The 12627-nt window shown below is 33.2% G+C and overlaps 1 long non-coding RNA gene across 1 annotated transcript; it reads left to right on the plus strand.

The window, feature by feature from the left end:
• The first annotated feature begins 1896 nt into the window (after nucleotides 1-1896).
• Nucleotides 1897-7826, plus strand: LOC124371660. Its single transcript, XR_006923263.1, has 2 exons — nucleotides 1897-2022; nucleotides 7687-7826. It is a non-coding gene; the product is annotated as an uncharacterized LOC124371660 (long non-coding RNA).
• The last annotated feature ends 4801 nt before the right edge of the window (nucleotides 7827-12627 follow it).

The raw sequence follows: 12627 nt of genomic DNA on the forward strand, positions 1-12627 counted from the left end.
AACATCATAAATGGTCTCTGCATGCACGTTTTTCCATCGTTTCTCGATAAGTGCAAAATTCCGATCCGAGCAGAGAAGCTATGACCTACTACGAGAAACTTATGTTCGACACTGTCGAAAGTTTTTGTAGCAATCAAGTACATGTATAGGAAAATCGTCATACGGTTTTTAATTTGGCCGCAACATTTATCACTCCAGACAACCAAATTACGCTTTGAAGTAATGTCAATGTTGTTCAATACCCTGAATATGCATGACGCTATCTGGTTACCACCTCTAGAAGACTGTTTTTCATGCCATAGGCACATAACCCCATCACTACTGTCAGCTACATGTATGCCAAAGTTATACACAGACAGCTGACGTGCATAGTACGATCATATCAGTGAGGCTTAGCTTCGGAAGGGGAAATATTATCTGCAAATCAATAACGACAGTACAAGTGTCACTGCTTGGTAATGTTGAACAGGTACAGTCATTATTTATAGCGCTATATGCTGCTTCAGCCTTTCGGTGATGCAATTGTTGTTCTTTTTTAGCTTTTAACACCACCATTGAATCCCTACTGCAAGTTTAAATTTTTAACCTATCGCAGGTCTTACACGCATCACTACTTGGTTTCCTAAATGTAAATTTAGGAAAGTCATTGCGAAAGACAGTAGCATAAAATTGGTAGGATACATTACTTCCTGGGTCCTTGTCTTTGAACGCCCTGTATAACCGGTTAAGGTTTAGATCATGGCTTATGTATACATTGTCATCTCTTTTCTGTTATAGTGACTAGGCTCAGTATGGATTGATTGTATGTGGTTCTTAACTTCATTTAGATCAGCAAGGGTAAACTGAAAATGTTTTACACCTCCCCTCTTTTCTGATACAGAATTATATCCCATTTTTTTTATTTTTCACCAAAATTTGTATTCACTTGGAGAATTTAAAACCTAATATGGCCATAAAAATCTTTTTACATATATTCACATGTCCCCCGTTACCATCAGGTACCATGAAGATCACAGTACACTGTCTGCGGCTCTTTTCTGTTGTGTCATACATACCATGACGTCTTCTTTGAATAGGAATCACCGTAAGCAGGCCAAGCAAGTAGTTGCTTTGGGCTGTCCCATTCAAAGTATAAATCTCTTCAAACAACTTCAACTTATGGTCATCTAATAACTGACTGTAACTATTCTTGCACTTGCATTGCTTCTGAAATTAAAAGTTTATTGATAAAAATGAGTTTTAAATTATTATTATTAAACATGGTTATTCGGTACACAAACCAAGTATTTGTACCTGAAATAACGAAAATAAAGAACAAGAGTAGATAACGTACACAGGTTTACTTACGTTATACAGGCCAACCTAGTAATAAAACGCGGAGCTGGTTTACCTAGGCCTACTAGTTACAACCAGAAATACAATTACTTCAAGCAGGTTAGACTGAGGGAAATTTTTTTAAACTTGTATACCAGTATACGAGACAAAGATTAGGTATGTACTAAATTAACATACCTATACTAAATTGTATATTTGTACTTATAAAATGGTTTATAACAGTAAACAGAATAATAAACCTAAGCATCACTTGGAAGTAAACATAACCAAACTTACCTTTACATACTCAGGATCCTTGGCTGGAATATCTTTATATCCCTTCTTCTATGTTCCGATTTTGTAGGGTTGGCCACTGTCACACAGTTTTCTTTGTTTGGTTTTAAAAGAAGTTTCTTTGGTACATCATTATTAACAGGAAAAGCTTTCATGGTATTATCCATTGTCTGAGTGATGCCGGTACAGAAAAGTAAACAGAACAGAAAAAGAAATTTTTCGGTATAAAAATTTCCAATATTTAGTACATGCGTGATTCTTAGACACTATACAAAACAAACTTTTACAACAGTTCGACTTCGGCATCGCTGTGAAACAGACGTAACTACGGCACTGTTGTTTAAGTGGTTGTCCGCAAGTAGATTCCTGTGTGTTCTGTGTTGTAATCCTATATCATCCAACCTTGGAGATTGGGTAACTATAACATGTAATTTAACCTATAATTTTCCTTTTCCTCATATTTGTTTATTTAATTTCCTTCATTCTATTTTACTGTTCTTTGTTGGTATAACCAATTTAAATTTTAAGTAATATTCCTTTCGGCTGGTCCTGACATGTCGTCAGGTCTGGCCGGCAACGTGATGGACGATGAAACCTCTAAGGCAATAGAGTCTATTTTAACTAATGAAAATTCCACAATAAAACGAAAACATGAAAACGATGACATTTCTGACTTAGAACATAATCAAAAAAGTGAAATTGCTCCCCCTAAACCAAAAAAAACCTTTCACAATCAGATACTATAAACCTGAAAATAAAGGCCCCTTTGAGATTATTGTTCAGGACAAAAATAAAACTAAACTCAATGCTTTTCATATAGGAAAGATTATAAAGCTACACCACACAGACATTGAGTATGTTAAACCATCCGGCCGCAATGTAACAATTTTTTGCAAAAATGCGCAAACAGCAAACAATATTGTCGATTCCCGTCATTTATCCCAATACAATGTTTTTTGTACCTTCAATTAGAATACACTCCAATGGTGTAGTGAATATAGACCCTAGTATCAGTGAGGATGAAATAATTAAAGAAACTGAATCAGACTGTACCATTATTGAGGCCAGACGTATTAAGCGTAGAATCAATAGCGAACTTTGTGACACACATTATGTCAAGTTAACTTTTGATTCCGATACTCTCCCTAATTACATTCATTTAAACTATGTCAGGGTTCAAGTAACCCCCTATATAATCCCCGTGAAACAGTGCTACCGCTGCTTTGCATACGGGCACGTGGCAAATTCCCCATGCAAAAACGAGAGAATTTGCAGAGACTGTGGCGATAAATTTCATTCTTCACCATGCCAACTCCCTCTTAAATGTATTCACTGTCTAGGCCCCCACAGCAGCAACTATAATACTGCCCTGAATTCATCAGACAAAAACAGATCAAAGAAAGGATGAGCCTAAGAAAAGAAGACTACTTTACATCTAGTCAATTCTACCCGGTCACTTATAAGAATATTAGGGGACCCAAAAGACCTCAAACTTTTGCCGAGGCAACCAAGTCCCTTGACTCTTCAGACACTAATCATTATCCGAATCTTTCACAAATATCTCCAAGTAATAGCCTAATTTCCATCTCTAATAGATACTCATTCCCTTAGCACTGTACTAGATACGCCCACCACTTCCGGGTTACCTTCAAACACAGTTTATCGAAAACCTACCTCAAACACAAACCACACCTCAAACAAAACTTTCACTACTAACTATAAACCTAACTCAACCAAACCTATATATGCTAACCCTAAACCTAAACCTAACCTAACAGAAAACAAAGACAGTTGACAGAGAACACTTACAGGCTCTTTTGAACACTAAAATTACAGAAATAAGAAATAAGGTTAAAACTTCTAATGTTACAACAAAAAAACAAATAGATGAGCTACTAGCAACATTTATAATTTCAAACACTGACACTAAAAACTCTGCTAATACCACTCCAAAAAAAACTTATTCAAGTACTAATAAAAATAATAGCACTCTCCCCCCTGATAAAGTATGACAACAGAAAAGCTAAACATACTCCAATGGAATTGCAGGTCACTTAAACCCAAGTGGCCTGAGATCACTCAATTTTTGACTAAAAATCAATTTCATATTGAGCATTTCAAGAAACATGGTTAACTGATAATGAAAAACTATCTGATAGCAATTACAACATAATTAGTGTAAATAGGCTCGATGGATATGGCGGTACTGCCTTCCTTATACATAAATCTATATCATTTGAAAAAATGTCCGAATACAATGATAATAAAGTTCAACTTCTGGAAATTAAAATAAAACTATATAATAAATGTATCCATACATACAACATCTATTGTGCTGATAGTAAAATTGACCCCACCTTTTGGAGTAACAAACTATTTATAAATGGCAATAAATATTCATTAATATGCGGTGACATGAATGCCCCACCACCCCTATTGGTTCTGCTTTAAGGCAAACCCCCGAGGTAAGGACATTTTCCGGGAATACTCTCAATCCCGCTATATTATGATTAATAAAAATGCATTTACCACCATCCCCAATTTGTATAATAGACAATCTACTATTGATTTAACTTTTGCTACCCCAAACCTACATGCTCATATCACAAACTGGAATGTCTTAAATGATCCGATGGGAAGCAATCACTTCCCTATCTCTATGCAAATTGAATTCTATAGTAGGCCTACAAATGAAACACCTGTAAACAACTGTATAAGAAAAAATTTTCAATTAGCTAATTGGGATCTTTATACAAGAACTATACAAAACCAAATACAATTAATTGAAAACTTACCTTCTGAAATACAGTTTAATAAGCTGCTTGAATTAATACATTTTGCCACGGAAAAGGCCATTCCAAATATTAAAGCTCCGATAAATCAGCCAAATTTTTATACAAAACATTGGTGGACGGAGAAATGTTCACAATTTGTTGCACAAAGGAGATTGGCCTTTAAAAATTTTAGAATTAATATGACCCCAACAACATATCATATTTATCAAGTAACTCAATTAAAAACAAAAGATGTAATTAATGCAGCAAAGAAAGTAGGTTTGGGAAAACTTGTGCCAAAAAATAGGCAATAAACCCTCATCAAAATATGCTTTGAATATTGTTAAAAAACTAAAAAATCCACATGATATGAAATCAAAATCTGAAATGATAGATAATTTTGAACTTGGACAAAAATTTATGCAACACATTTTGCCACAATATGTACCACACAAAACTGAAATTCAACCCCCATTATTTTCTGAAAAATCACATATACTTGAAACTAATTTTAAACATCAAAGAATTATACAAGGCCCTTAAATCTAAGACAAAAGACACCTCACCTGGAGCAGATGGTATTACCTACTCCCTGATTAAAAAACTACCACCTGAGGCACTAGATATATTACTAAACTTATATAATAATATTTGGAATGGTATAATGGATTTCCCTGACAGCTGGAAAAAATTCAAGGTTGTTGCACTCCTTAAACCTGGTAAAGATAAGGATAATGAAACATCGTATCGACCAATTTCCTTAATACCATGTTTTATTAAAATCATGAACACAATGATCAAAAATAGGCTTGTATGGCTTGTAGACTATTTAAAGATACTCCCTGATGCACAACACGCTTTTAGAAAACACCTCGGATGTGCTGATTATTTGGTGCAATTAATTTCAAATATACAAACTGCTTTTACACACAACGAATCCACTATTTTGGCGGCTTTAGATATTTCCTGTGCGTATGACAATGTACATTTGCACCAGACACATGACATTTTTGCCTACTTTATGGACAAAAATGTTCATTAAAGGTATACCTAGGAAATTTATTGTGCACTGTCACAAATAGCTGGTTGATAGGCAGCTGACAATCACCTTCCCCGACTATCAGATTACACGGACCACTTGTCGAGGGATCCCGCAAGGTAGTGTCCTGAGTCCTTTATTATTTGATATATATATATATATCAGACATAAATAAATGTCTACCTACTCAGGTAAAATCATTACAGTATGCTGACGATGTCACCTTATATTCATCTGGTAAAAGTTATGACAACGTACAATATAATATGCAATTTGCATTAGACAATATGAATAAAGTATTAGAGGATTTAAATCTAAGCCTAAATCCTAGTGAGAGTGTCATAACCATTTTTACTAGGAAAAGGTCAATTACAAACCTCAATACACAATTTTATATTGATGGTCAAACAATAAGAGTTGAAGATAATTTAAAACTCCTAGGTATTACTATAGATAATAAATTAAAATTTAAACCATACTTATAACAACTTATATTGCAATGTCAGAAGGACTTAAATATTTTAAAAATGGTATCATGTGGCAGAAACGGTGCCAACCCCGATTTTTGTGCTGAGTATATACAAAAGTCTAATTAGATCCAAGATTGATTACTGCTCTTTTATTTATGGTCATGCTCCTAACTATATACTTGACAGACTTGAAAAAGTACAAAACCAAGCACTCCGATTAGCGATTGGGGCCTTTAAAACTACCCCTATCATTGGCATGTAATTTGAATGTGCTATACCTACACTATCCCTGAGAAGATTATCTCTTACTGAGCGACTAATTTATAAAATAATAACAGATACAACTCACCCAGCCTATCACAGTGTCATGTATCTATACATGCTAAACTAATAATAACCCTTTCTGGAACAAAAAGAAAACTCCTGTATATATACAAGCATTAAGCCTAGTACAAACAATTAACCCCATAGAAAACAACTTAAAATTATTTGCTGTACCCCACGATTTAACCAAACCTATTGAAATTACTGACGTAAATGTAAGCTGCAATACACTAATTAATGGTAGATTGCTTGACAAGAAAGTCAGCAATCAAATATTGCAACAAGAATGGTATAATATGGTAATAATAACCTATAAGGATAATATTATGATCTACACTGACGGATCAAAAATTGACTCGGGCTCTGGCGCAGCCTTCTATATTCCGTGCTATGACGAAAGACATATTTTGAAACTCAACCATATCGTTTCGAGCTATACAGCCGAAATGTATGCAATACTGAAAGCCGTTGAGTATACTAGAAAGATCACAAATAGTGAAATAGTTATCTGTTCTGACTGTAAATCTGTCATCGAAGCAGTTGATCAGGCATTATTGGGGAATAATAACAGTAAGGACCTGACTTTGAACATAATAGCGGAAATGATGAGAAACAACACAAATAATTACACTTTACAATGGATACCTGGCCATAGTGGGATTAAAGAAAACGAAGCCGTAGATAAATTGGCAAAAGAATCAACAGGTCTAACTTTCACCAGCTACGAATTCTATGTAACAAATGCTGATTTCAAATCGCACCAAAACAAAAAAGATTGGGACTGAAATGACTGGTATATTAACATCATCCTTAAAGGCAAATTGGTACAAAAATATCAAGCAATGTTTCACAAAGACACCTTGGTTCACAGCCTCTAAAATGTCGAGAGGTGAAATAGTTAATATCTGTAGGATTAGGCTTGGTCACGCTAATGTTAACGCATGTCTTCACAGAATTAAATGTTATTTTACACCATTATGTCTAAATTGCACAATGGGAGTGGATGAAACATTGGAGCATCTAATCTTTCAGTGTCCAAAATATACGCATGAAAGAAATAACTATCTCCAAAAAACAAAAATCATTAGTGAGACATTTTCCAAGAATCTAAACTATGTAATCAGCACAGAAAAGTATGAAATGTATAATGAAATCAACAATTTTTTAAAAGCAATCAAACGAAAACTTTAAATATAAAAACAAAGTCCATCTATACACAGACACAATACATAGATGTCATTCCAATCCTGGGCTCTTCTTTCCTTGGCCCTACCTTTTTTTCTGGATAGGACATTGCCTGATCGGCCCCTGGCAGAGAAGAGATTCCTACACCTTCCCTTCCTGATACCCATCTACTTACAAAATCCTTAGAATATCCTAGCTTTATTGTAACTAACATAAATACTACAAAACATATTACCACTGTACATTATTGTTGTAACTAACGAATCTAAATGTTTTTTTTTTTCAGATTACCAAACCGAAGACTGATGTAAAATTTTAAAAGTTCTTGTAAGAACTACCTACAAACGACGGACAACCACAAAAGTGAACATCGGGGCCTCATGGATTTTTAATCCAGGCCGCCACAAAAAGGTGGCAAAAGAAAAAGAAAAAAAAAACTTTTACAACTTTAGAAAAACTAAAAATACTCAATTTTAGTGTTGAACAAAAATAATTTAGTATTGAATCTCACAATTTTATCTGCAAAATACAAAAATGATATTCGTTCACATCCAATCCATCCAATCAAGTTTTCAACTTTGTCAGATTTTGTTCATCTATGTATAATGTGATGTAACACCAAACTTTAAGATTCACAAAATAAGAAATTTTCCTATAACATACATTATTAGTTCCTTCATTAGTTCATTTGTTTGTATTTCTAAATAATTTATTGGTGATCATCTGTTACATATTTGTGTGTACAGTGATCACTTTGTTCTACAAGTTATGATACTAATTTCAACACACTATTTAGTGTACAAAAAAATGGTAAAGGTTACCCTTCAAATATTCCTAAATCGTTAAAACGTTCCAGATAAAATTGTACGGTGTGGTACTTGTGTTTTTTCTGAGATGTAAACACTATAATTAACCGCACATGCAGGTGCTTTATAGTTCCATGTTAATACTGCTGAGTGTGCTATGTTTATATAGGAATGGATTATCTAAACCGGCTACTGATAGCTATGATGATGGGGCCAATGACGTTATAGTAGAGATAATACGCTTATACTGGGTGAATATCTATCATATTTGATTGATTTGATTTTTTGTGAGATGTAACACTATAATTAACCGCACATGCAGGTGCTTTATAGTTCCATGTTAATAATGCCCTGAGTGTGCTATGTTTATTTAGGAATGGATTAACTAAACCGGCTACTGATAGCTATGATGATGGGGCCAATGACGTTATAGAAGAGATAATACACTTATACTGGGTGACTATCTATCATAGGTCTTATAATAATTAACTCCACTGGAAAACTTTGTAGATTCAAATTGCCAGGTAATACTCTCTATCAAGGAAATTACTGATGCTGTAATTAGGATGAGTTCTAATGTGGCTCGACGTATGTTTTATCCACCTATACGCTATAACGGAATATCTATTGTACGCCTTTATATATATATATATATATATATATATAAATATATATATATAGAAAATAATGTAAAACGTATGTAATATTAAAACTGCTAAAGGATGCATGTCTTTTCGATTAATTATTAGGAAAAACATTAATTAAACTTTTGTTTCATCTATATATTGCTCTTTTGCATTGAATTAAGATAGACATCTACTTTTAGAAATCCTTACTGTTGATTAGCATGCAAATATCTTCATTTTGAGTAGCATTATAATTCTTGGTGGAATAATTATTTTTGTACCCATCTTACTGTTCATGCTAAGTGTAAGGTAACTTTCAACAAAATAGTGCATAAGATATACGATTTCATGATGACTGAGATTAATCTGTCAAGTTTAGCTATAAAGGTACGAAAGAACAGGTGTGTTTTGGGTCTGTTCATATATTCATGTATTACTGTCGTTGCCCTCCTCGCTCCATCTCCTTCTACCTTTATTGATATTGAATAATTCTTTTACTGCTTACCTCAGTGTATATTAGCAGCATTCAGTTTTGACAGTGTTTAGTTGGTGCGTCACCACATCAAGGTCGTTTTACTTTTAAAATTAATTGTTAAATTATTTATCCTCTACCATTTCTTGGGTTTTAATTAGTTAACATCTTTTTTATCACAGCCCTCAATAAAATCTCTTAAGAGGATGGAGTTGTAGAAATATTTGCAACTTAATCCATTGTTTATGCATGAGAATACATGCCACGATAAGTATGTTATTTATTGTGTCTAAATTCAAATATAAAATAGCCCAGTTGAATATTGATTAATCTATAAATGTTAAATAGTTGCAATTAACATTCATGTAAAATTAATTATCTAAGTGCTAATCAAGCAGAGTTACCTTGCCAGCGAGTACCACTATAAATTTGAATTTAACGCGTAATCTATCAGTGGCCGTGAACACCATAGCCAGCTGCACTGACCTTTAGGTCATAGCTTTACTACTAGCCTCCTACTATTTGAATCCTACTGCACTGGTTCTGGTAGGATCATTCCTGCCTAGGATAGCAAGCGGAGAGCGGAGGTTGTGTCGGAGTCGTTGTGGCGGCTATCTTGTAGAGTAGTCCGGGTAGAAGTGTTTGTGGATCGTCTAGGCTTAAGTGTCATAGTTAGGGAACTTTCAGAATCATATTTAAATTATTAATTTATTATAATATCAAAGCTGGAAAGGATTAGATAGGTGAAATCTAGTAGCGGGATCCACGGGAGATAATTAGTCCTATTGAAAGGAGATTTTTAATAAGTGGTAAATTTCTATAAACCCTTTACTTTGTAGGTACAGTACAATCATATTGTACAATTAAACAAGTTTATTGTAGTAAATAGATAAAGATAGCATATTTCAATAACAATATTCCTGCCAATAAATATAATTTTTAGTTACGAAACATTATTTTCATAACTTCAAAAATCAAAAACGTTTATGATATTTAATGCCCGAAAAGTGACAAAATGAGTAACACAATTGAAAACATTCCTGGTTAAATGAAGGAATAATGTAATTAAAAAAAGAGAAAGGAAAACTAAAGAGAGACGGTTTTGGAAATATGGGTCTACAGATATATAAAAAATTGCCGAATATGTTGAGAAAGCAAAGATCGGGTTTCTTTAGTTATAATTTGTTAAATTGTAAAAATAATAAACAATTTTTGAAGTGTCTCAGACAACTAGATATTGTAGTAAAAAATGTTGGCAAGTTACCAGAAAATATGGCAGTGAATTTAATTAATATATTGTAAACATGGGAGCATTTTATGAAGCCGACTCAGCACTGATACAGTTTATGATATTAAAGAAAAACGTTAACTTTCAAATAGTTTCATATTTAAGAATGTTACAGAGAAGGAATTAATATCTGCAATAAAGGAAATAATATATAGAGCTGTAGGATTCGAGGATATTAGCATTGACATGATTAGAACTGTAAGTCCATATGCACCTCATATATTACTCACCTTTTTAATGAAACTTTGAGGACTGGGTAATTTCCTCAAAACTGGAAGACAAGTATAGTTGTCCTCTGCCGAATAAAACAAATCCCTTCCAATTAAATGACATCAATTTCTATTGTAACATCGATGTCAAAAACAAAATAGTTATTCCAAAATAGAAATACAAATTCAGACAGAAAAATCTCCTTCCAGAGTGCAGTCGGGTTTTAATAAATACACAGTACCTGCAATGCATTGATAAATATGTTTGCTGACCTGTTTTGAGGTGGGGGATAAGGACAGGTGTACTTTAGTAATCATGGTTGGATTACTCACATACCTTAGACTGAATCAGTCACAGTTTGCTTTTTGCAAAGCTAACATACTTTGACTTTTGTAGCAGTAGAGTTGGATGGTTTTAGTGTTATATGGAATCCAGGCTTCAAGTTACAAAACTAGACCCAGACGTTCCTTTTCCTTTTCCATAATCAATAGGGGTGTCGCAAGGAAGCTGTCTGGATCATGTGCTGTTTATACCTGTACACAAAATACCTAACCGATTATATAAGGCCCTGCAATATGCACGCATGTCATACGAACTCAGTTCAACTGAGTTGACCATTGCGATAACAAACTCTGATCTCGAGAGCATAAACAATAATTGTACAGTTCGTGTTAATTCGTGTATTGGATATTTAGTTTAATTAGTTTAGTTTAGAATGTGTAATAATTAAAGAGTCTTTGCAAATCATTGTGCTTGTAAGGCGTTTTGTGACAACTGTGTAAAGAAATAGATACAATGTTATAATTACCGGTTCGTTACAAATTAACAACTAATACAAGCTTCATCTTCATGACTAAGGAATTTGAGTTGTTATCTTACTTTTTTGTTGCCTATGCCCAACTTCGATTGCGTTAACAAAATATTGTATAAAAACCTGCATGGTTGTCTACAGATTGAGTTATTTTTGTAGTTTTTTTATATAGCGCTATGGGATTTGATTTGCAAAGAATAGTTTTATAACTAGCCAATTATATAAAATCTGAATTTTATAAAAAGAAAAAGTTTATATATATATATATATAAATTTTTTTCTTTACTCTTTACTTATATATATATTTACTCTTAACTTGGGATCTCTCTGTTGGTCTGTGACTCCACAACCACCTGCACAGTTAGAAGGGGTTTTAGAAATTGTGCTAGAAGTTTTTAAATAATTTTAATATTCAGCAAAGTATTTCCTAACTATTGAACAGCATAATATGAAAAAAAATATATACAAACAAATTGGACACAATAAACATTGTAAACTTGGTAAGGTCTACAAAACATCTTTCACACAAAACAAAGAATTTTAAGCGTTGAATTTGAGAACAATTAATACATACTAGGAGAGTGTATTTTTCCTGGAGGCATAAGGAATGCCTCCCTCACAGTCGTTTGCTTCCTTACGGTTTTCATTCATCAAAATATTATTTTATATTATTTTTATTCCTTACTTTTAATATAAAAGTTAAAACTATCAAGAGATATAAAAGTAAATATAAAATCTCACCCACACGTACCTACATTCACACGTCAAACATAATAACAAAAACTTATACACAGACACAAAACCTCAGATAAAAACTTATATATTCAAATATGCATATATATATATATATATATATAAAATATATAATATATATATATATATATATATATACGTAAAAATTGTATAAATGGCAATAGCCTTATTTAATTTCAATAACATTGAATCGCAAAAAGTACTTGCTCCGCCGGGAGTCGAACCCGGATCTCTCACTTGCCGGGTGAATGTGCTACCCTT

Source organism: Homalodisca vitripennis, unplaced genomic scaffold (assembly GCF_021130785.1).
Source record: "Homalodisca vitripennis isolate AUS2020 unplaced genomic scaffold, UT_GWSS_2.1 ScUCBcl_1785;HRSCAF=5842, whole genome shotgun sequence".
Lineage (NCBI taxonomy): Eukaryota > Metazoa > Arthropoda > Insecta > Hemiptera > Cicadellidae > Homalodisca > Homalodisca vitripennis.